Source organism: Schistocerca gregaria, chromosome X, assembly GCF_023897955.1.
Source record: "Schistocerca gregaria isolate iqSchGreg1 chromosome X, iqSchGreg1.2, whole genome shotgun sequence".
NCBI classification, from domain to species: domain Eukaryota; kingdom Metazoa; phylum Arthropoda; class Insecta; order Orthoptera; family Acrididae; genus Schistocerca; species Schistocerca gregaria.
In genome coordinates this window covers 832,893,816-832,919,324 of record NC_064931.1, presented here as the reverse complement: position 1 = coordinate 832,919,324, position 25,509 = coordinate 832,893,816, and the positions used below count along the sequence as shown (strand labels likewise).

Here is a 25,509-nt window from a genome sequence, read left to right as displayed (position 1 = left end):
GCTCCCTATGCTCGAGGGAGGACTCGAACCTCCGCCGGGACCAGCCGGTGTGTACTCGTTGTGTAGGGCAGATGGTGATTGGAGCGGCTCATCAGTGCAGTAATTCCTGGATGGAGAGCAAAGCATTGGACTGTCCGTTCAGGTTCACTAGTAGTATTTCGTGTACTTTCAGACACATCAACTTTTGCAGGACTTTCCAGATTACTGGGTAAGTACAGGGGTCAAAACACACAAATTCGCAGTCTCTGCAAATGAATGACATTTGCATATGAATTTTCAGTCCGGAAACCACTTGCATGCTCGTTACGGTGGCTAACGGTAGCATAGCGATAAATTCCTGCTTCACTGCTGCTGTTAGTAATTCTAGTGATACGGGTAATTTCGTTTCACACTTCTATACGTGTGTCAGTAATGCCATCAGCGAAGGCATGGAGTAGCTTTTAAACCGTTAACTAAATATCTGCAATATCTGAGGGTTCCTGAGAATGTCCAGGTCGTGATAGTTGTGTCTGCGGTTGTGGGATTTTACCGTCGCAGCCAGTTGACGTAGCTGTCTGGTATTATTACGTCCTCTTTCAGGCTGGCGAGCCGCGTGCTGTGTACGTTTACTGTTCCCTGGTTGCGTTCTACATCCTTGCAGCAAAGCCTTATCTTTTCTAGATCCTCTGAGTCGGAAGTACCGGAAACGGCTGTCAATATTCGACCGCCAGCGTCTCACCACCCTCCTTTAGGTCGGACTTGGGGGGGCTACCTACGTAGTTTGGCGTAGCTGTTTCTGTATTAGTGTAAAAGCTAACTGTAGCAACGGATACTCTCCCTGTATATCGTGCAGTCTTGTCTGGTTTTCCATCATGAGTTACCCAAAGATTCCGATCCAACTTTAGGGTCCACTGATGATCTGACGTTATTACGGCTATTTGTCGGGTAAACAATATGCCACTTGTGAGAGGATATGCGTAAGGGCTTCTGTCAACCTGCAACAGCATAGGAGACTGATTCTCTATGAATTTCTCCCTTTTGCCATGCGTTCAGTGCCTGGAGCTGGAGCTGCTCCCTCCTTTCCAGGGATAGAACCAAATAGTACACTAAATAAATAGGACTTCATGTCATTAGTTTATTATTCCTGTTTGTGGACTATGTGCATGGCGATGTGGCAAAATATCTGGAGAAGTGGCCTGCTTTTCTTGCCTAATTGTCCCTTTCCTTTTTCTCAGGCACTCTCCTCCTCCCTTCTAATGGTACCGTTGGAAATTGAGGCAGCACCCCTGGGGTTCCTTTAAAAGGGCAGACATGATTTTAAGTGAACCATCGTGCCGCTAGTTGGAAGCTGTAGCTCGACGTTAACAGCTGATATAATTTCTGTCAATTGACAGGGTCTTCGCAATGCGTAACAAGTCCTTTTGTGTTTCTGTTTGATATATAGGAGTTGGTTAACATAACCCAATGTCCCAAATTATACTTTGGCCATACTGCTTTTTGTTCTGAGTACTTTCCTGTCATTTCAAGGATTTTGTACTCATATTTTCAACCTGGTGCCAAATATTCTTTAACTTTGACGAGAAGTTTTTACTCAAGGCATAGCTTTCCCTTGAGTTATCTTCCGTAGTTCAGAAGGAGATGGCATCGTCTAACTGCAGGCAACCTCATAGGGGAATAGTTCTGTACTCTTGTGGAATTTTTTAATTGCGTATTGTAAAAACATGTCGGAGTAAGGAGTCCCAGTCATTTTCCTGGCTGTTAACATGGCAACCCAACATTTTTTTATTCCATACAATGGGCTGTCTCCGTAGGTCCATCTGCTTGCGGGTATAACGAAGTGGTTCTGAGTTTCTGAATCAGTAATAAATGGCACAACTGCTTCATTAAATTGGACATAAAATTAGTCTATTGATAAGTTAGTCGGCCGGTGTGGACGAGCGGTTTCTAGGCGCTTCTGTCTGGAACATGTAAAATGTAAAAGAACTCGACCATGAGCCTGCCTCAACACCTCGTTTCGTAATTTCGCAGGTACCACTATGTGTACCAAAGATTGTCTTCCTGTACTGGACTCCGCTTCCGTGCTAAATTGCAGTTGCTTAGCAAACAGCTGACAGTCTTGGTCAGTGCTTTCGGCCTCACTTCATTCTGTCATTTGTACCCAAGCGCATGGCATGGGGCGGATTCTCCGACTGAGACAGTCACCTTTTCCATGTGACTTACCCAGTCATTGTACTACTTCAAAATTGAATTCACTAAGTCATAACACTATCAAGCGAGACGACTAGTTGGATTTTCAAGTCTTAGTAACCATTTCAATTTTGCATGATCAGTCATTACTTTAAATCATCGTCCATACTAATAGAAGCAGAAACAAATTATTCCATATAATACTACTAGCATTTCTTTCTCAGAGGTCAAATAATTTTTCTTTACCTTATTAAATTGTCTTGACACACATGCTTTTGAATGTTCTTGTGCATTGGCCTCTTGACATAAAATGCACTCCAAATAAACTGTTAGCTTCACATGCCAGTATAAATTCTTTCTGGTACTGGAGTACAGGTCAATAAAACTTTTAGTTTTACAAATGCTGTTTCACAATTTGGAGACCATTGAAAGTTCACTCTTTTCAGTAAATGTATGAGACGTGTCATGCAGTAAGGATTTTGTATTCAATTTCCGATAAAAATTGACTAGGCCTAAATATGACTGCAATTTCTTTCCTGTAAGGGGTCTTGGATAATCTTTTACGTCGTTAACAAGTCACAGATCGGCGCATACAGCGTTCTGGTTGATAATATGACATTAGTAACGGACTTCTTGCGAAACAAAATGATATTTTTCGAAGCTGAGTGTTAGCTGTGCTGCATATAAACAGTCAGAGAGTTTGTGTAAACGTATTATACGCTCCTGGATATCCATGACGAACAAAATGCTATCATTTAAGTAGACAATTCTTTACTTTGGTTTCAAACCGCGCAGTGCACCATCTAACATGTGCTGGAAAGTTCCTGACCCGTTTTTCAGTAGAAAAGGCATGCAGCGATATTTATAATGGGTACACAGATTAAAAAACGCTTTTTTTGGTCGATCTTTAGGCACTGCCTCTGACTAATGGTACTTATTTCATAAGTCTACAGTTGTAAAATAATGATACTGGCCTAGATTATCTAAAATCTCTGTTACATTAGACATAGGTTAGGCATCTGTAGTTGTTTTCAGGTTTAAGTACGGTAATGGTAGTTGCAATAAAACCTGTATGCTTTACTTCCATCTGATGATTTTCTTGGTATGATGATAAGAGGTGCAGACATGTGGCAATTACTCTCTTGTATGATCCCATCTTGAAGTTGTTGATTTATAAACTCTTCTATGACAGTTTGAATATGTTGTGGTACTGTATGCTTTGTTGTAGACAGGGGACTCATTTCCAGTGGGGATATGGTGTTGAATTGATGGCTTGGCAAGCAGTGGTCCAAGAGGACCAAATAACTCCTTGTATTCTTCTAATGCCGATGGTCTTGCCGCAGTGGTAACACCGGTTCCCGTCAGATCACCGAAGTTGAGAGCTGTTGGGCTGGGGTAGCACTTGGATGGGTGACCATCCTGTCTGCCGAGTGCTGTTGGCAAGCGGGGTGCACTCAGCCCTTGTGAGGCAAGCTGAGGAGCCGCTTCATTGAGAAGTGGCGGCTCAGGTCTGGGAAACTGACATACGGCCGGGAGAGTGGTGGGCTCACCACATGCCCCTCCATATCCGCATCCAGTGACGCCTATGAGCTGAGGATGACACAGCGGCCGATCAGTACCGTTGGGCCTTCATGGCCTGTTTGGAGCGGTTTAGTTAGTTTTAGTTATTCTTCTAATAGTCTCTTCTTGTCCTCCACATCCTGTCTCTCTAGATGTGATACTTTCCTCCTCAGCGCAGTTAATCTAACAGAGCGTCCCGGTGTCGCATAGGTTGCTGTGAAATTCCTACGTAGCTCCTCTCTAAACAGGTTATCAGAGTACCTAGTGATAGCTCCACCTCCTCAGTACTAAAATTATCAGTTTTTGCAGGCACAACTGTATTCCCTCAATTTCCCATACATAGGGTAAATTACATCATGTAAAATACTGTGCTTTATCTAAATCTTCATCCTCAGGCAATGGGTCAACAATACACACAGAGTTACCTGGCAGATCAGCTTCTAAGTCAGCCCAGATTAATTTTCCGGTACTTTTTCGATATGATATCCCATGAATTGACTTTAAGGGACTTTGTACACAGTTTAGATGGTTTACGACAGCAATGGTTTCTGCTCGTAAAACCTAGAAGACAAAATGTCTCATCCAGTTCTACTACATGCCGTTCCAAGTCAAATTTGGCATGATGTGCAACTAGGAAATCTAAACTAAGCGTGACATTACAGTCACTGCCAACCATAGGGAGAACTTCAACAGTTCAAATGGTTCAAATGGCTCTGAGCACTATCAGACTTAACTTCTGAGGTCATCAGTCCACTAGAACTTAGAACTACTTAAACCTAACTAACCTAAGGACATCACACACAGCCGGCCGAGGTGGCCGAGCGGTTCTAGGCGCTATAGTCTGGAACCGGGCGACCGCTACGGTCGCAGGTTCGAATCCTGCCTCGGGCATGGATGTGTGTTATGTCCTTAGGTTAGTTAGGTTTAAGTAGTTCTAAGTTCTAGGGGACTGATGACCTCAGAAGTTAAGTCCCATAGGGCTCAGAGCCATTTGAACCATTTGAACATCACACACATCCATGTTCGAAGCAGGATTCGAACCTGCGACCGTAGCGGTCGCGCGGTTCCAGACTATAGCGCCTAGAACCGCTCGGCCACACAAGCCGGCACTTCTACAGTGACCCAGAAGTTAACTCCCCGCACTTGGAATCCTAGCACCATCAAATTGAGAACCCGTATCTAATAAGAATTTGCAGCATTCCTTTCACGTAACCGGTAGGAAAAAGTCGGTCACTGATTCCACCCAGAGGTGACCCATGCTAACGCTTACTGGTGTATTGTATATTGGACACACCGCTCCCTGCCTCGTTTGATGGCAGGGTACAAGGTCCACCTGTAAGTAGGCTGTTTAAGTTTTTTTATTGGTAACGCCGCCGCCACGTAGCGCTCTGTATGAAAATCACTGGCTGTGCCGTGTGCAGTCTGTGGCTGGTTGGCATTGTTGTAATACTCGCCATTGTAGTGTTGGGCAGCGGCAGCTGGATGCTAACAGCGCGTAGCGTTGCGCAGTTGGAGGTGAGCCGCCAGTAGTGGTGGACGTGGGGAGAGAGATGGCGGAGTTTTGAAATTTGTAAGAATGGGTGTCATGAACTGCTATATATATTATGACTAGTGAGGTAAATACATTCCTTGTTCTCTATTAAAATCTTTCATTTGCTAACTATGCCTATCAGTAGTTAGTGCTTTCAGTAGTTTTAATCTTTTATTTAGCTGGCAGTAGTGGCGCTCGCTGTATTGCAGTAGCTTGAGTAACGAAGATTTTTGTGAGGTAGGTGATTTGTGAAACGTATAGGTTAATGCTAGTCAGGGCCATTCGTTCGTAGGGATTTTTGGAAGTCAGATTGCGTTGCGCTAAAGATATTGTGTGTCAGTCTAAGCACAGTCACGTATAATTTTTCTAAGGGGACGTTTCATATGTCGACCCTTAGCCGAGGATACCTCACTGGAATCTTCTGATTTTTTTTTTCTTGTAGTTTGTGTAGACTTTGTTTATTGCTAGCGCGTAATTGTAGAGAGAATCTCCTTTGTAGTTGTAGTCTTTCATTGTTGTACAGTAAAACAGTTGTGGCATGCATGTAGATTTGCACCAAGTATTTCGCAGCTGCGCTTGCAATTAACTAGATATTATTTTCAGTGCTATGTTAATGTGTTCTCTTAATTTTTGCTCTTCAAATTGTGCTTTTATGTGTTATCGTGTGAAATATTGTGACAATAATGGCGTGTGAAAAACGTAACACTAGGCTCCAAAGTAAACTGAGAAATAATAGTGACGACGAGCGTCGCTTATCAGCACCACTGTGTAGTGAATTAACAGACATTCGAAGTAGTAACTTGGTAACTGTGCATAGGGAAATGGAGCGGGCGGCAAACAATGGTGTAGACAATGAAACAAGTAGTGAACAGGGAACAATTATCGATCGATCAGTCGGCAACAGCTCGCCTCAGGATTCCGAAATGACAGGACACATTCTTGCAAATACTGTACATTCAGGTTTTGTGTCCTCACCGTTTTCTCAAATAAGTCAAGACACATTTTCTGCTTGTCAAAATGTGAATGTTGGCAGTGCAAATGAACTGCCGAAAAGCATAGAGGAACAGATTCCAGACACTAATACAATATTATTGCAATTAATGCAGCAAATGAAACAAACTCAGAGACAAACACAGCAACAGTTAGACACAATGGAACAAAATCAGAGAAAATACAGCAAAAGCTTCAAACGTTAGACACAATGGAACAAAATCTTCAAAAGTTAGACACAATGGAACAAAAGCTTCAAAAGTTAGACACCACACTTGAATAAACACGTGAAGATTTAACTAATGAGTTACATAACATCGAATCGAAATGTCAAAAAGTCTGTAATGACGTAAAAACACAAATTTGTGAGCATTTTCAACCTATTTCTGCGCTGCATGAAAACTCATTACAGAATCACGAAGCAGCCATAAAAGAATTGCAAACTGTTGTTCGTGAAAATCACGACACATAGCAAGCTAAAATGGACTCAGTTGCATCCACCGATTCGGTTACGCAACTTGCAAGAACTCAGGAAAACTTAAAGGACACAGTAGATTCGATTTCAACACAAATGGACACTCTGAAACTTGGTTCAGAAAAACACACTGAGGAAATGTGTTCACTATCGGAGAAAGTAGCCGAACTTTCAGATCAGTTCACTAATTTATCTACGAAGGTAGATGATAATCTGAATGACACAAAACCGGTAGTCTTTAATGACACAGAAGAGTTCGAACAAATTAGGAAATTCAAACAAAATCAGAATCAAATTAATACGCAACACCAAAGAGAAATCCGGGAAGTACAAGATCAGTTGACACAGGTAATACAAGAATTACGTATTTCAGAGGACACTCGCACTCCAATACGGGAAGAGGGACATAAAAATACGGAACTGCCACAAAATAACAACACAGGGCACTTTGGAGATTATGAAAGAAATTGGCAGAGTACACCGAATTTTGAGATGGAACCGCCGAAACGACGTAACAATGACCGACATGCGACTCGCCGACATGATGATTTTGACTATAAGCTGTTCATTACTACACGTAAATTCAAAACATTTAAGAATTCTGGCAACGACATTCATCCACAAGCGTGGCTTCATCAATTCTCTCATTTTTTTTCCCTCCCAACTGCTGGTCATTAGAGCACAGATTAGAATTTATGTGTGGCTATTTAGAGAATGAACCAGCTGTAAGAATGCGATCGGTCATTCACGATTGCCACAGTGAAGGAGAATTTTACCATGCCTTCCCCTCGGCATATTGGTCTCATGCTACACAAGACCGAGTAAAACATGGCATCATAATGATGAAACATTTCGAACAATCTGAATTTTCCATTCTTGTGAAATATTTTGAAAACATGTTGCACAAGAATCAGTACCTGTCAAACCCATACAGCCCCTCAGAACTCATCCGCATTTGCTTAATCAAATTACCGGAACATTTACGGCATATTATTTTGGCAGGACGTTGCAAAGACGACACTGAAGCGTTTCAGGGACTCTTACAAGAATTAGAAATTGACACAGACAGTCGCGGAATGCGAAAACAGGAAAACAATCACTACAGGTCTCATCCGTCGCAGTTCCGCGATGAAATAAATAATAACTGGACACGACAAGGCTATTCTCAGAACACAAATTGCGATCAAAACAGACACCACCCGTATGACAACCACTGGCACAGTAATAGTTACAGAGAAAGACCGCATTTCCATAGTAATCACTATCACAAAGACAACCATAGAAGCAGACAATATCGTAACCAGAACTATTATTATCAAGGAAGACAGAATAATTTCAGACGCAACAGTTCAGCGCGGAGTTGCGATTCCGGGAGAAATTCCTCACCACATGACCGACAAACAAGAAACTATGTAAACTACCTACAAAACGACAGAGCTGAATTCCATCAGAGCTGGCGAGCTTCAAACAGGTCAGGGCCTTCTCGTCAAGGTGAATTGGTAGAAGTTAGGTCTCCTAATCCCAATAACGGCGCGCGCCAACAAAGAGACAGACAATGACCCGCACCGCAGGCAGCCGCGTGCGCCGGCTGGCTCAGAGAAAAATAACATAAGCTAACCTTGAGAAAAATTCCAGTATTCTTTACCGACGTATACCGCATGATAATTGCATTCAAATTAAAACTCTGAGTACTATAAAGGGTAAAAGGTTTACACCGTTTATTGAAAGATAATCTGCATTTTAACTTTGTCTTTGCCATAAAACATTTCACTTCACATTTCTAGCATGCTTTGTCACACTGAGAAACCGTTAACATGCAACAATGTTTTGAAGTTAACTATACAGTCTAGAACCTAGGGAACATTTTTAAACAGAAATTACGAATGCATTGTTATAATGAACAGACGACACAGTGTTGTTATTTGTACATTCTTGCTTGTTAGTTGCACGATTACGTAACGACTATAAGGCTCACATACTTAGAACATTTACCAGTATTGCTAATGAGATTTTAATGCAACATTTTGGTTTACTTGAAAATACATTCTGGATTTAAAGTACTTCCTGTGTGATTAAAGATGACTTAGCGTTTGGTTTCTTTGATAGCTACACGATTATATCACGACGCTACTAATGAGTGACAATTTACAATGTTGCTTTTGCGGTATATCTGTTTTATTTCTGCACAGTTTTTCTGAATTCTTCTGTAAAGGAAAACATGTTTTAGTAGTAACTTGTGGTATAGCTACAATGAAACAGCCTTTTCTGTAGCACAACAATACGTTATGCGACGGGTCAGGCTCTTATCGCGCAGTTTCCTTTCCCTGAAAGAAAATCCACCTACCTCGTTTCTTAGGTAGTTGCTGCACTCGCCTCTCCTGATAGCAGCTACTGGAAAAATTGCAGAAAAGCAGTGTTGAAGAAACTGCAATTTAATAGCCGCTCACCGGAGGCCGCGATACATGTTTGCTGAAATACAATCTATGAGCAATCTTCCTAAATAAATTGAGTTATTGGAATGGTAGTAATTGTTTACTCAAACGAGAACGCGAAGTTGGTAATTCTATTTAAGCTCTTTATTGTCTTTAAGCCTGATCATCAGCCCGCTAATCTACGTTTGAAGAAAGTTCAGTTCACAATTCTATCCACACTCAAACCCCGCCAGAATTAGCTTTCAAAGTTACGGATTTTACTTAACTGCAACACAGACGATTTTCTAACATACACGTTTGCAGTCGATGTTCAATAATAGTTCGTTTTTTAACGTTAATGCTCGCCATAAGCACTTAGTAAAAGTTTACGAAGTACCGCCACGCTTTTAATTATTAAAGTTACTCGCGTCTTTCGCGGAACGAAAAGTCACAACTCGCTCAAACTCACACTACGCGTTACTGGACTCTTCCAGTCTCAAATCGCACAGTACCGAACCGATGAAGCCGTTTTATGACTTCATTTTACACATTATTCGCGAGGACACATCAAGCATGTCTCTTCTCGATCACAGTTCCTTCGCGACTCCTCATCCACTCGCGACTCACTCTCCTAGTCTGCTAACCGTCCTCGCATCTCATTGGCTCACACATCACACAGCCAATCAGAATTAACTCTTTGGGTGCGCCTCGCGCCAAAATCTAGCACGCACCAGTCATGACTTCTGAATCATTTACGTCATGATTTCTTGTTACACAAAATTTACTGTATAATTTAACAAACCGAAAGGAAAACTAGACTTTACTTTATTTCTAGAAATTATTTAAATACTCGCGAACGTTCTGGCTGCTTGTACAATACCATACACTCTTGGACATCCGACATTCACTAAGATGGGGAACCACTGGCGATTCTGTTCCCACGGTTACATCGTCTGAACACTTGCGAGTTCCAACCTAGATTTTATACACTTGCAAAGAATGGCGAATGTCCCTCTTTCATTCACTCAGGCACACTCATTCACTCTCACCTACTCATATAAAATAACTGTTCACAAAAATTCAAAACATTTATGGTTTTAACAAAGTTATAGGTGAATTTCTAAAAGTAAAATTCTCAAAATAAATACAAAAGCACGGAAGGTGATTTTGTTTCATAGTTGGATGGTCACTGAAGGTGATCTATACATAATGGTATTTATTTAGACTCGAAAATTGTAGAAATTTGCGTTTTCTGTAAGATTTTTCTAATTTCCAAAATATGCAGGTTTCAAAGCTCAAATTTGGATGACTTATTTTTATTCATAACAGAAACTAGTATATTAACTTTTAATTTCCTCAGGTTCCTCAGTTAGAAGTTATTAAATATGAAAGTTCCACGTTATACACGCGGCTAGTTAGCGCACAGGTCTTACATTCTCACGGTACAGACATGCCATATGGTCGTGACGTCAGACGAACGGACACCGGTAATCTGCCCGCTACAGCACATATGCTAATCTGATGGCTACTTTACAGTCTGTCTACATTTCACAGTAAATATTTGATAGAAAACTGTGCGCTCGCACTAGTTGCGACGCCACACACCTCCTGAGGAAACTAAATTTTTTCATTCATGACAAACTTTTAGTTTTCTAAAAAAATTTCTATTAAAGATTTACTCAAACAGCTATTTAACATTTATAGTTCCTGTACATCAATCATCCACTTATACCTAGGGCTGACGACCTACAAAACATCTTATATCTAAACATGCACTTTTATCATCATTCAAAAAAAATTTTTCAGATTACAAAATTCTATTTACAAATTCCTGAAAGAGAAAACAAACCTAAATACTATCTTGATGTACGTCACACGCACACTAACACTACTATCGCTATGGTGAGCGTCACTTTTTTACCACTTACACTTAAGATTTTGATAGCACTCGTAGTTCGACCGGGTCCTGCTTGGGAGGTCCATTTCAAGTCTCGTGCTACCACCTCTGTTTACTTCGGCGCACCTGAAACATCAGCTGGCCTCAGTTCCCTTTCTAACTGCTACGTCTTAACCTACAGCAGCGATAAATGGCGCTATCTGCTTGACTCTAAAGTCTCATATTTTTGATAAAATTTACTTTACAGTATGTACAATTTTCAAAATTTTTTTTTTTTTTTTTTTAAGTGAAAAGTGAATTGACTTTACTAATGCAGTACCGAAGTGGCACATTTACTCTTTAATTACTTCTTCATCTCATAATCAAACAAGTTATGGTTACATAAGAAATACTAAGAAAAACAATTCCTACAAATAGTTCACAAATACATAATAAATCTCCGCCAGCACTGGTGACTCTCCAGTTCCTGTACAATACACAACAATATAAAATATACACAAAATTATCAATATTACAATTCTGTCTCCAGGCAATCTCCTGTAGTCCTGTATCATAAATTAAACACTGAAAAATACATATTTACTTATTCATTTATCAACACTACAATCCTTATACTAATCTCTACGACAAACTTGGGGAGCTTTGTGTGTCTCTGGTCAAAAATGGAATCGATGTCATGGGTACTTTCCTCATCTCACATATCTGGAGTTACTTCAATTTCTTGTCAACATCAGGTTTTCTCTAGTCACATTCGGGTTTAATTTACAACTCTCATACTCATACTTCACACACTCAGGTTAGTATTTGTTAAAGCGTTTCCTACTAATCTGCGAAACCTCGTTACCCATACTTTCTAACATACATCCACCTCCTGAGTTACCAACGTCGCCTCAGCTCTGTTTACATTCGTAGCCTCACTTCCTTTTGTTTACAAACATCTCCTCTGTTTACCAACAAACGCCACCTCTGGTTACCAACATTAAGCTTTTTATTTACTCACCTTCGTAGCCTCACTTTTTCCTAATATCGAGCTAGCCAAACACTATGCTCATTCTTTCTCCTTTTCTCACATATTTCTCTTCATTTGACAGTCAGTCCTGCTGCACTGTCCCTTTAACTTAACTTCCTTTACCCCTTTGACAGTCAACCTTGTTGCACTGTACCTTTACTCATTTTACCACTAAATCACCTCCTGAGGCTCTGACTTCATTGAACAGACAGTTTTGCTGTACTGCTCCATTTCCTTTCCTAAACATTAGCTTAATGCTACGTCTTAACATATCGTTCTGTTACTTAACAAACAGCTTCAATGTTCGTCACCATATTTTCTGAGGCTCTTACATTTCTTAGTTATTTTACCTTTCTAAGGGCATTACTCACACCTTAGGCCAAACATTTACTTTACTGAGACTTATTACTTATCTGAGGTATCTTAATCCTTTTTGATTTTCTCTTACACTCATTCCTTACGCTTAACCTATACTGCACTGAGGTTCTTTCCTACTCATTACTTAAACACTTTATCACTTAAAAACTACGATAGAGAAGAAGGAAAGACGATAGAATTTTAGTTCTGAATGAAAGAAGAGGTAGGTTGACAATACGGAAAAGAAAGTGGAAGAAATATTGTCAAACGACTCGAGACCTAGTGCTCGTCACGCACTTAGCTCTGCAAAGAGTGCAAAGCTCTCTGAGGTATCTACTCACTCCTGGCCACGTCTCTCTTTTGAACATATCTTTTCAAATCCACAATGTTCCTAAGCCCTAACACCTTATGTGATTTCACAAACTCCAGTCTATAAGCATTTGGGTGAGGCTTCTCTACGATTCTAAATGGGCCCACGTACTCATCATAGCCCTCCAAGAATTTCTCTGTTTTACAAATACATATAGGAAAATCATTCTGCTCAGGATCCTCACATAGCTGCTTACCGATGAAAGGTATAGTAATTAGTTTACCCTTAATTTTTACCATAACATCATTGGTAGAAAAATTCACCCATCCTTCATATTTATTCAAAAAGTCAGCCCCCACCAATATGTCTACACTCAGTCCATTTATAACTAAGAAGTTCTGTCTTATTTCTACTTCCTTAAATGCTATGGGTAGAAACACTTCCTGTTTTACTGTCTTCTTAGTCTTACCGGTTGCTACTACAATGTTCAAGCCACTTACTGGCATCTTAACAATCTGTTTACTGTTAGGGAGTTCATTTACCAAGTTCTGGGATACTGCACAGACTTCCGATCCAGTATCTATCAAACATTTAACTGGTTCATTTAATACTCTTAGCTCTACTATCGGTTGCCCTAAGTACTCTTTATTTATTTTGGGTTCTGCTTCCTCCAATAAATCTTGCACAATTTCTCTCCTTTCGAAGCCTGTCTTTTGGGTGGCAATCACATTCACACTTACAGGGTTTATTTCATGCTTATTATCACCCTCAATTCTAGTGGCAGCTCCTATTAGCCTATCCACTATTGCTAAGTCAAAACATTTTTCCAATGTTTCCCCCTCTTTCTCATTAACCTCCTTTTCTACGACCCTATCCAAGGCGTCGTCATTAACCTCTACCTCCTCCTCTAATCTATCCTCTTCTTCGTAACTATCTACAACATCAATTATCTTATCAAGCACAGTCACAACCCTGCCATTATTACTGTTCTCACCCCTATCCGACAGCTCTTCATTAGTTTTACTGTGCATAATGTCTTTCTGATTATTACCCTTATAACTAGTACTTAGTTCTTCAATAAGTGGCTTCTTATGATTATTCTTACAGTTAATTGGTTCATTAACCTCCACTTGACTTAAAGCTACTATCTCTGTCTGTTTTACGCTATCCTCCCTAAATTTTGTAGCAACAACATTTATGTTAGGTGGTCGTTCAGGCTGCTTTCTTATGAATGGTTTTGCCAGCGGATTTAACTTTAAACGCTGTTGCCTACGATCGCCAGCACACTCGTAGACAATTAATGGTTTTCCGAGCGCGGTGCGTCATCACTATGCCTCCAGCTGACCGCCTCACCTCCTGACATCTGTCGGCCGCTGTCATACTGCTCGCGTTCATTGAACCTGTTAACATATGTTCTTCCTCTACCACGTGAACTGCCACGGTATCCGCCGCCTCTCTGAACACCCATCCTATTAATGTTTACATCCGCGCGATTGTCATTCTGCCTAGCAGGCGGGCGATGCTCCCTCCTCATGTTTTCTTCTTCTTTTTGGACGGATTCAACCCTTTCTAAATACTGTACGAACTTGTCAATGTTATCTCGGGGCGCAGATATGATCTTAGTTTTCCAGTTCCACGGTAGCTTATTTTCTACCCCTAATATGATCTGTTCTGTTTCTAACTTATTACTAAGGTAGGACAGAGTTGTTACCCACCTTTGAACAAATCGTTTGATGCCCTCTCTCTTGGGGTCATACTTCTCTCCCGACCAGAACCGATTAAGAACATCCATCTGCTTTCTCTTTCCCCAGTATTCCTCAAAGAATGCTAATTTAAATTCTGACAATTTCGCGTATTTTTCAGAGGCTAAATTCCCCCATACTCTGGCCTCTCCCATCAAATTTGAAGTGATAAAGCCTATCTTTTGTTTATCGCTCCATACTTTCGGCAAAACGTCTTCAAAATCGTTCCAAAATTCTCTGGGGTGCATGTTCTTACTTGGGTCAAATTTTAAAAACTGTCTGTGGGTAACATACGCAACCTCGGTAGATTCAATTATTCCACTGGAAATTATACTACCACTATGGTTAGAAACACACTGTTCTACTTTGGTTAGTCTGCATTCATGCCCACAAAGTTGCTCATTCACACTTTCACTGAAATGGCTTATGTGAGTCTCTAAATTATTGACCTTATTTACAACTTGCTCTCCAAGTTTCTCACACCGAATTTTGGTATCATTTACTTTACATTCTAAGGCGGCATGATTAATTTCATTGGAATTCTCTACCACTTTTATGTGCTCACATACTTTATCTAATTCTGCATCAACATGGGATTTAAATTGCTGTTGATCCTCAGTAACCTGTTCGATTCGTGTCGTCAATTCACTTTGCACTTGAACAATATTTTCTGTACATTCTAGTTTAACCTGCTGTATTTCAACATTTACTTTACTACTGAGCACTGCTAAATCTTGCTTCCAACAGTTTCTGAGATCGGATATTTTGGAATCTAAATCAGCGCCCATTTTAGTCATCTCATTACTTAAATCAGATCCTAATTTAGACATTTTTGAATCCATTTTACTTGACATATTAGTTTCCATTTGTGACATATTAGTTTCCAATTTTGATATACTGGAATCCATCTTACTTGACATATTGGAATCCAACACGTTCATCTTAGTTAATAGATTCATCAGCATACTGGCGACATTATCCTTCGCCCCCTCATTTGCTGATACAATGTCCCTATTAACATTAACTACCGGCATGGGTAACTGTAACTCACTGGGCACTGACATATTTGGATCTGACTCCAAACTATAATTAACATAGGATGAATCAGTCAAACTACTACTGAAATTGGGTTGAGACACGTCTAAACTAAAATTCATGGGGTCATTTTCCCCTGTCTCCATCCCACTATCACAACTTAGTTCCGCCTTTTTGTCACTTGGTTGAAACTCAGCCATTTTTCTCAGTTTGACTCCACAAACACACAAAGTTTTCAAAAGCACTGTACTTAACTTTGTGCTTCGGCGTTCTGCGTTGCTGCTAGATGAAACTGCGGGTCCGTTCACCATACACTGCAATGCTGTACCAGTTTCCGGGCCCCCGCTCGAATCAGCGCTGCCAACTGCCACTGCTGTCGTCGCCTCTGCGTAGTCTCCGTAGCTCGTCGTCTGCCAGACGCCGTCGTAGACTGCTATTCCAATCGGCGCGTAGTCACCGAAAAATTCTTCCGTTCCGTACAACACATTACAGTTCACAGACACTTTCACTGTCCTTCCTATTCACGTGGCGATATCAATTTGTACGCTACACAGTTCCTACACATAGCGAGCACTTCTGTATTGTCCGGTAATTGTCACTACTGCTTTTTTTGAAATTCACTGGAATTTACTATTTTTATTTCCCGGCCGATGCACCACTTGCGACGGGTCAGGCTCTTATCGCGCAGTTTCCTTTCCCTGAAAGAAAATCCACCTACCTCGTTTCTTAGGTAGTTGCTGCACTCGCCTCTCCTGATAGCAGCTACTGGAAAAATTGCAGAAAAGCAGTGTTGAAGAAACTGCAATTTAATAGCCGCTCACCGGAGGCCGCGATACATGTTTGCTGAAATACAATCTATGAGCAATCTTCCTAAATAAATTGAGTTATTGGAATGGTAGTAATTGTTTACTCAAACGAGAACGCGAAGTTGGTAATTCTATTTAAGCTCTTTATTGTCTTTAAGCCTGATCATCAGCCCGCTAATCTACGTTTGAAGAAAGTTCAGTTCACAATTCTATCCACACTCAAACCCCGCCAGAATTAGCTTTCAAAGTTACGGATTTTACTTAACTGCAACACAGACGATTTTCTAACATACACGTTTGCAGTCGATGTTCAATAATAGTTCGTTTTTTAACGTTAATGCTCGCCATAAGCACTTAGTAAAAGTTTACGAAGTACCGCCACGCTTTTAATTATTAAAGTTACTCGCGTCTTTCGCGGAACGAAAAGTCACAACTCGCTCAAACTCACACTACGCGTTACTGGACTCTTCCAGTCTCAAATCGCACAGTACCGAACCGATGAAGCCGTTTTATGACTTCATTTTACACATTATTCGCGAGGACACATCAAGCATGTCTCTTCTCGATCACAGTTCCTTCGCGACTCCTCATCCACTCGCGACTCACTCTCCTAGTCTGCTAACCGTCCTCGCATCTCATTGGCTCACACATCACACAGCCAATCAGAATTAACTCTTTGGGTGCGCCTCGCGCCAAAATCTAGCACGCACCAGTCATGACTTCTGAATCATTTACGTCATGATTTCTTGTTACACAAAATTTACTGTATAATTTAACAAACCGAAAGGAAAACTAGACTTTACTTTATTTCTAGAAATTATTTAAATACTCGCGAACGTTCTGGCTGCTTGTACAATACCATACACTCTTGGACATCCGACATTCACTAAGATGGGGAACCACTGGCGATTCTGTTCCCACGGTTACATCGTCTGAACACTTGCGAGTTCCAACCTAGATTTTATACACTTGCAAAGAATGGCGAATGTCCCTCTTTCATTCACTCAGGCACACTCATTCACTCTCACCTACTCATATAAAATAACTGTTCACAAAAATTCAAAACATTTATGGTTTTAACAAAGTTATAGGTGAATTTCTAAAAGTAAAATTCTCAAAATAAATACAAAAGCACGGAAGGTGATTTTGTTTCATAGTTGGATGGTCACTGAAGGTGATCTATACATAATGGTATTTATTTAGACTCGAAAATTGTAGAAAGTTGCGTTTTCTGTAAGATTTTTCTAATTTCCAAAATATGCAGGTTTCAAAGCTCAAATTTGGATGACTTATTTTTATTCATAACAGAAACTAGTATATTAACTTTTAATTTCCTCAGGTTCCTCAGTTAGAAGTTATTAAATATGAAAGTTCCACGTTATACACGCGGCTAGTTAGCGCACAGGTCTTACATTCTCACGGTACAGACATGCCATATGGTCGTGACGTCAGACGAACGGACACCGGTAATCTGCCCGCTACAGCACATATGCTAATCTGATGGCTACTTTACAGTCTGTCTACATTTCACAGTAAATATTTGATAGAAAACTGTGCGCTCGCACTAGTTGCGACGCCACAGTTACAGTACAGTACTTACTTCATCACGGCAATAAGCGTAATAACTAAGATATCTATACGCAAAGCATTTCAATTTCGTTTATCATGAGGTAAGTACATTGACTTCTGCAGAACTTAGCTTTCGGAGGACAATAACTACGACACTTCCACAGAGATTGTCTTACAGCAAGACGCACATTTAGCGCTACAGGACACGCATTAAGCTATTTATTTTTCAACATATTTGAATTACAAAGAAAGTTTTCCGTGATACATTTCATTCCATTGCTGTAATCTGTAACACCTGAGGATATAATTACATTATTCCTCAGGGGGTACACGCTTACTTTGTGTACCATGTGTTTGGCAAGCACAAGGAGCCCTAGCTAATATGGTATTTCTTTATACAACTTTACACATCGGTACCATATTTCTCTAACACATAAATTACACAGCTATCTGATCATTTAACTGAGAGAGACAAACATTTACTTTACTACATCAGTGACAGATGTTTACGTAATTACACCATTGAATAACTTCGCACTTATGAAATTGTATTTTGTCTGTATTTTGTGAACTGTTCATACTTTTTCAGAACCATTGTGATACTATGAGAGCTTTGAATGGTGTATTTGGTATGGGATCACGATTTTTAAAGTACGTTTGAGGCAGATGACACTTTTGACATGAGCAGAGAATTTTATTTTAAGTTTTGAAATTATTGGAGTAAGCTACAGAGATTTTGAGAATTTGACTGAGGTATTATGATATTATTACGACGACGATGTGAATTATGCTGCTGAGGTATGTTTAAGCTGATGCTATATGAGTTATTTGGTTATGCTACGTATCTGTTATGATGAAATATTGAAGAAGTGTCGACGAATATATATATGTGTAATAAGGCAAGAAATAATGAGTAGTGGTTAGGGACTCTGATTTGTGAAAAAGGATGTTGGAAACCGAGAATCGTACTTTAAGAGTTATGAAATGAGTGTATATGCGTGAATGTATCACTATGCTGGCGAAAATTTTTTGGACACAATTATATTTAAATGATTTTATTTCTACAGATTTGTAACGCAAATTCTTGACCTGTGAATTTTTTTTATATGAGACTGCCACTGTAGCGGAAACTGGTGTCGTAAATATTTCGGTAAGAAAGTAAGTGACCACCTGGACGTAATGCGTCGTGGGCGCCCAGCTGGGCGACAGCCACCAGGAAACAAGCCATTATTGTGTGCCTTTCAGAGGCACAGGTAAAAAAAAAAGGGGTGTCATTATCCTCGCTGTTGACATTTCTTTGTAGAAAGCGTCGCAAATACGACACGCTCAAACTTGAAAACATATGATTACACTGTGGAGCTCTTAATTTATGATATTTACTAAAATGCCTAATGAAACGACAAGGAACATTTCATGGCTATTGTCCTTCTAGTTGAGAGAAATGCCATGTGGCTTGCTTTATGCATTTATTTACTCATTTTGTTTAATAACTAGTTTCTAACTGCACTGAAGCAATGGTTAAAATAAATTTTATGGATGTACTAATATAAATATTTTATGCCTACAGATCCAGTAAAGAATAACTTTATGATGTACTTTAAAAAAAACGGAGTAGCACAAAAAGACATTTCCCTTCACAGAAATTGCATACAGAACTGTCTTTTCAAGTACATCGTAATATTTTTTTTACAATAAATTTTTGTGGTGCACCACTTTAATTGCATAGACATTAAGATGTGAATAGACATTGTCCTTATCGGCATTGTTGTCTTTAGTGTAACATTTTTTCTGATTGAGCTTTGTCATGTTTAGGTATAAGTTATAGCATTTGCTGCGGCTGTTTGCCATTCATAGTGCTACTGAATGTCACTTTGTATTACTAGGTTAAGCCAATTTTACTACTGATTTATTTTTCTTGTTTGCTGCGCATTGCCTTATATTAGTTGTAATATTGCTGCCTTTTTTGCCAATTTCCATTTTTTAACATTGCTGTTTGTGTAAATTGTTTTGTGCTGCTGCATTGCCTCATCCCTTAGTTAAGCATCTGAGCTCAGTAGATTTAAGTTAGCTTAAGAGGGGGTAGCCTATATAAGAGAATGATTTGCAATGGATTGGAAGAAATGCATTGAGAAGTTATACGAAAAAAGTACAGAAATCAGGTATAGATAGGACTTTTTGGAAATAATGAAGAACGAAGGGAGATCTCCGAGAAGTAAAGAAAGTTTTGTTTGCAAAATACTGCAGTAAAACAAACCCTGTCCTTTCCTTGTGTTATCCCACTATGTGTTTGTGTACCCTTGTGTATTTATGTTCTTCCTGTCTTTATATGTTCATCTGATAAGACCTATGTTGCAAAATTTTTCTAATACTAAGCTACATTCACTATGATGAGGAATACTGTTATCCTCAAATATAATTTGCATTAATAACATGTTATTTACTTTGTAAAGATGTTTACACATTATTTATTCTGTTTTGTTCTAATGCTCATTCGTGAAGTTGATGTTTAGAAATTTATTCTGATTTTTTATGTATGTGCTCCTGTCATAATTCCTGTAACACTGATGTATATGTTATTTCGATTCTTTTGTAAAGCCTGTATTACTGCAAATGTTATCTGTACTATTATGTTCTTTAATGATATTTTTTGTACCTTTGTTATTGTATTCTCATGTTATAAAATTGTAATTGACACCTGTTCATCAAATTAAGTAACTTGTAAATTACATTTCACTGCACACGTTTCTGTTGGTCATAGTATATGCACAATATGTGAGAAGTAGGGATTGATAGTGTTTGCAAGTGTATTGATAATTCAGCAAGGGACTGGTTAACAGCATTGCTGGTTCTAAGGACATTTCAAACAAATTCTTTGTGATTGGACAAGTGGTGGTTTATGGACTTGCTATATTCTCCGCAAGACTCTTCGAGGGTGATTGTGCACCTGCACATTCGCAACAGATGGCTGTTGGCCATCTCTACAAGGACTGAAGTGGGTCTGCACCTTCGATGGCCCACCAATACCATTATTTCTACATGGACTGCAGTGGGTCTGTACCTCTGGTGGTCCACCAATACCCTAATCTCTACCAGGACTACAGTGGGTTTGCTCTGTGATGACCTACCTACCAACAGTCTTCAACTTCGACTGACTCTGCTAAGGGTTTGCTCTGTTGTGGCCCATTACCTGTCTGCATGTCAAGAGTCAGCACAGTCTTTCCGTTGGAAGGACAACACTACTTCTTCAAGACTGCTTCGAAATCCACTACTTCCAAGTGCAATTTCTTTTATTGCTCAGACTCTGAGAAAAACACTGCAATTTTACTGTGATGAACGATCAGGACTGTCTTTATGGACTGTGAGAAAATTTTAGCTTTTGACCAACATTGTATCAATAAGTGTGTGCATTTGATATCTTTGTTATTGTAATAATAAAAAAAAATTTCAAATCTGTATTGGCCACGGCCCAAAATAATTTGTAAATTTTTTTGTTGGGAGCATGGGGGCTATGTAAGTAGGATGTTTAGTTTTTTTTTAATTGGTAACGCCGCCGCCACGTAGCGCTCTGTATGAAAATCACTGGCTGTGCCGTGTGCAGTCTGTGGCTGGTTGGCATTGTTGTAATACTCGCCATTGTAGTGTTGGGCAGCGGCAGCTGGATGCTAACAGCGCGTAGCGTTGCGCAGTTGGAGGTGAGCCTCCAGCAGTAGTGGACGTGGGGAGAGAGATGGCGGAGTTTTGAAATTTGTAAGAATTGGTGTCATGAACTGCTATATATATTATGACTAGTGAGGTAAATACATTCCTTGTTCTCTATTAAAATCTTTCATTTGCTAACTATGCCTATCAGTAGTTAGTGCCTTCAGTAGTTTGAATCTTTTATTTAGCTGGCAGTAGTGGCGCTCGCTGTATTGCAGTAGCTTGAGTTACGAAGATTTTTGTGAGGTAAGTGATTTGTGAAACGTATAGGTTAATGCTAGTCAGGGCCATTCTTTCGTAGGGATTTTTGGAAGTCAGATTGCGTTACGCTAAAGATATTGTGTGTCAGTCTAAGAACAGTCATGTACAATTTTTCTAAGGGGACGTTTCACACCTTGTGGCAACTTTTCTTGTCACTGCGAACTTTCGTTTGTACAATTCCGTTTGAAATGTCCAAAATGTTCGTTTACGACACTGTTATTCCATGAAAGTAGGCTTCACATGACATGTATGACCACATCTAAAAAATTTGATACCTGTATTAAATATTACTCTCTTTTCCCGTGATTTGACGACCACATCACTTTCAACTAGTGCTACCGCAGTTTCTACTGCTCAACAAAATATTTTCGAATTCGGAAGAGAAAGTTGCTGACTGAAATTTCGTAAATAGATCTCGCCGCGACGAAAAACGTCTTTGCTTTAATGACTTCCATCCCAACTCGCGTATCATATCTACCACACTCTCTCCCCTATTACGTGATAATACAAAAGGAGCTGCCCTTTTCTGCACCCTTTCGATGTCCTCCGTCAATCCCACCTGGTAAGGATCACACACCGCGCAGCAATATTCTTACAGAGGACGAACGAGTGTAGTGTAAGCTGTCTCTTTAGTGGACTTGTTGCAACTTCTAAGTGTCCTGCCAATGAAACACAACCTTTGGCTCGCCTTCCCCACAATATTGTCTATGTGGTCTTTCCAACTGAAGTTCGTAATTTTAACACCCAGGTACATGATTGACAGCCTTGAGAATTGCACTATTTATCGAGTAATCGAATTCCAACGGATTTCTTTCAGAACTCATGTGGATCACCTCACACTTTTCGTTATTTAGCGTCAACTGCCACCTGCCACACCATACAGCAATCTTTTCTAAATCGCTTTGCAACTGATACTTGTCTTCCGATCACCTTACTAGATGGTAAATTACAGCATCATCAGCGAACAACCTAAGAGAACTGCTCAGATTGTCACCCAGGTCATTTATATAGATCAGGAACAGCAGAGGTCCCAGGACGCTTCCCTGGGGAACACCTGATATCACTTCAGTTTTACTCGATGATTTGCCGTCTATTACTACGAACTGCGATCTTCCTGACAGGAAATCACGAATCCAGTCGCACAACAGAGACGATACCCCATAGGCCCGCAGCTTGATTAGAAGTCGCTTGTGAAGGACAGTGTCAAACGTTTTCCGGAAATATAGAAATACGGAATCAACTTGAGATTCCCTGTCGATAGCGGCCATTACTTCATGCGAATAAAGAGCGTTGCACAAGAACGATGTTTTCTGAAACCATGCTGATTACGTATCAATAGATCGCTCCCTTCGAGGTGATTCATAATGTCTGAATACAGTATATGCTCCAAAACCCTACTGCAAACCGACGTCAATGATATAGGTCTGTAGTTCGATGGATTACTCCTACTGCCCTTCTTAAACACTGGTGCGACCTGCGCAATTTTCCAATCTGCAGGTACAGATCTATCGGTGAGCGAGCGATTGCATATGATTGCTAAGTAGGGAGCTATTGTATCAGCGTAATCTGAAAGGAACCTAATCGGTATACAATCTGGACTTCAAGGTTTGCCCGTATCAAGCGATTTGAGTTGCTTCGCAACCCCTAAGGTATCTACTTCTAAGAAACTCATGCTAGCAGCTGTTCGTGTTTCAAATTCTGGAATATTCCATTCGTCTTCCCTGGTAAAGGAATTTCGGAAAATTGCGTTCAATAACTCCGCTTGAGCGGCACAGTCGTCGGTAACAGTACCATCGGCACTGCGCAGCGAAGGGATTGACTGCGTCTTGCCGCGTGTGTACTTAACATACAACCAGAATTTCTTCGGATTTTCTACCAAATTTCGAGACAATGTTTCGTTGTGGAACCTATTAAAGGCATCTCGCATTGAAGTCCGTGCCAAATTTCGCTCGTCTGTAAATTTTAGCCAATCTTCGGGATTTCGCGTTCTTCTGAACTTCGCATGCTTTTTCCGTTGCCTCTGCAACAGCGTTCGGACCCGTTTCGTGTTCCATGGGGGATCAGTTCCATCTCTTACCAATTTATAAACTACGAATCTCTCAATTGCTGTTGATACTATATCTTTGAATTTGAGCCACATTTCGTCTACATTTGCATAGTCAATTCGGAAGGAATGGAGATTGTCTCTTAGGAAGGCTTCTAGTGACACTTTATCCGTTTTTTTTTTAAATAACATTATTTTGCGTTTGTTTCTGGTGGATTTGGAAGAAACGGTATTGAGCCTAGCTAAACTACCTTGTGATCACTAATCCTAATCACTAATCATGATGCTCTCTATCAGCTCTGGATTGTTTGTGGCTAAGAGGTCAAGTATCTTTTCGCAACCATTTACAATTCGGGTGGGTTCGTTGACTAACTGCTCGAATTAATTTTCGGAGAAAGCACTTAGGACAATCTCGGAAGATGTTTTCTGCCTACCACCGGTTTTGAACAAGTATTTTTGCCAACATGTGGAGGGAAGGTTGAAGTCCCCACTAACTATAACCGTATGAGTGGGGTATTTATTTGTTACGAGACTCAAATTTTGTCTGACCTGTTCAGCAACTATATCATCGGAGTCTGGGGGTCGGTAGAAGGAGCCAATTATTAACTTAGTTCGGCTGTTAAGTATAACCTCCACCCATACCAATTCTCACGGAGTATCTACTTCCACATCACTACAAGATAAACCACTACTGACAGACACAAACACTCCACCACCAATTCTACCTAATCTATCTTTCCTGAACACCCTTTGATACTGTAAAAATTTCCGCAGAATTTATTTCAGGCTTTAGCCAGCTTTCTGTACCTATAACGATTTCAGCTTCTGTGCTTTCTATTAGCGCTTGAAGCTCAGGGACTTTCCCAGCACAACTACAACAATTTACAACTACAAATCCGACTGTTCCTTGATCGAAACACGTCCTGTATTTGCCATGCACCCTTCGAGATTGCAGCCCACGCCGTACTTTCCCGAGGCCTTCTAACCTAAAAAACCGCCCAGTTCACGTCACACAGCCTCCGCTACACGCGCAGCCGTTAGCTGAGTGTAGTCCTATTCAGTGGAACCCGAATCCCCACCACCCTATGGCGCAAGTCAAGGAATCTGCAGCCAATACGGTCGCAAAACCGTCTGAGCCTCTGATTCAGACCCTCCGCCCGGCCCTGCACCAAAGATCCGCAGTCGGTTCTGTCAACGATGCTGCAGATGATGAGCTCTGCCTTCATCTCTTCATTTCTAGTGGTACATTACATATGCCCTAGTATCTCCTGTTAACTTCAGTTTAGCTGCACTCAGTAATTGCTCATTACTCTAATTTACAAACCTAGCAGCTGCATCTAAGTTATCAAATAACGCAAAAACATTTCCTCCTGGTTTCCCTGATAATGGTGTGACAAAGCGACGAGATGTTAGTATCAATAATAGGCGCACTAGAATGAGACTATATCCACCTTTCCTCCCTTAGTCCTCCTAACTCTGTCTGTAACTGAACTGCATCTTCTATCAGATGCTGAGCTGCATCTTGAGCCGAAACCTGTTTATCCTTATTGCATACTTACTACCAACTCAAGCATACAGCACACACATCAAAAAAAGTTTTGCATCACCCCGTTTCCCAGAACTCCTGAAGACAGACGTTGACTGTGG

General features: G+C 40.3%; 1 pseudogene; it reads left to right on the top strand.

Annotated features, from left to right (window-relative positions):
* Positions 1-3,490: 3,490 nt before the first annotated feature.
* Positions 3,491-3,608, top strand: LOC126299890 (5S ribosomal RNA; annotated as a pseudogene).
* The last annotated feature ends 21,901 nt before the right edge of the window (positions 3,609-25,509 follow it).